This window comes from Octopus bimaculoides, chromosome 2, assembly GCF_001194135.2.
Source record: "Octopus bimaculoides isolate UCB-OBI-ISO-001 chromosome 2, ASM119413v2, whole genome shotgun sequence".
Classification (NCBI taxonomy): Eukaryota; Metazoa; Mollusca; class Cephalopoda; order Octopoda; family Octopodidae; genus Octopus; species Octopus bimaculoides.
In genome coordinates, this window is record NC_068982.1 from 165,905,698 (window position 1) to 165,907,017 (window position 1,320).

Consider the following 1,320-nt stretch of genomic DNA (forward strand, 5'->3'; position numbering starts at 1 on the left):
GGTAAACTTAGACAGGTGCCGTTATTATATTTTGACAATCTTTATTTTTTGCTATAAAGCTGACACATCTATTTCTTTATTCTAACTCATTTTGCACTTTATAAAGTATTTATAAATCGTTTTTTGCTATTTTTGTTTAGAGATGGATAAGTCGGAAATTCGTACAGTTTTGAAATATGAGTTCTTTCTTGGAAATACAGCATCACAGACAGCTCGGAATATTAATGGAGTATTTCATTCTAATGTTATTATGCAGCAGACATTATCAGATTAGTTTGCAAAACTTCGTCCTGGTAACTTTGACCTCACAAAGGAGCAATGCGGTCGACCAGAAATATAGGTAGATAATGACGAACTGAAAGCCACCGTCCAGTCAGATCCATCTCAAAATGCCTGTGAATTATCGTTGTTGTATGGTGTTAGCAGGTAAACAATATTGACTCACCTAGTCCAAATCGGTAATGTGAAAAAGTTGGGTAAGTGGGTTCCACATGAACTCAATGAAAATCAGAAACAGCAACGTTTGGAAACCTGCACTATGCTACTTTCTTGTCAAAAAAATGAATCCTTTTTGAATCGAATTGTAGCATGTTATGAGAAATAGATCCAATACAACAACCGTAGGCGTTCAGCAAAATGGTTGGACAAAGACGAGCCACCAAAACACAGCCCAAAAAGCAAAATTCATCAAAAGAGGCTAATAGTGTGTGTTTGGTGGTCTTGCGCAGGTGTGATCCATTCTGATTTCATTAAACCTGGCTCATCAATCACGGCCGAAGTATACTGCAGCGAACTGGATGCAGAAACTTACAAAACAGAAACAGCCTAGATTAGTCAACAGATCCACTTCTATTTTATTGCAAGACAATACCAGACCAGACCAGACTTCGCAAAAATGACATTGGTGAAACTACAGGATTTGGCGTTGGAAGTTCTCCATCATCCACCATACTCACCTGATCTTACCCCCACCGACTACCGCTTCTTCCAGAATTTGGATAACTTCTTGATAGGAAAAAATTTTTAATTCCGACGATGCTGTAAAACAGGCCTCCCAAGATTTTATTGACACTAGATTGCCAAACTTTTACAGTTCCGGGCTGGACAAGCTACCACCGATATGGCAAAATTGTATTGACAATATGGGTGCATACTTTGATGAATAAAACTATTCCTTGTATTTATAAAACAGCAAACTTTTTTCTTTTCTACAAATTTCATACTTGACGACCAAATTTATGCATAAATACATAAAGAGACAGTGGTTATTAATTTACACACTTATATATATGTGTGTATATATATATATATATATATATA

At 36.2% G+C, this 1,320-nt stretch overlaps 1 pseudogene; it reads left to right on the forward strand.

The window, feature by feature from the left end:
* Positions 1 to 116: 116 nt before the first annotated feature.
* LOC128247121 (histone-lysine N-methyltransferase SETMAR-like) lies at positions 117 to 1,154 on the forward strand (annotated as a pseudogene).
* Positions 1,155 to 1,320: the final 166 nt, after the last annotated feature.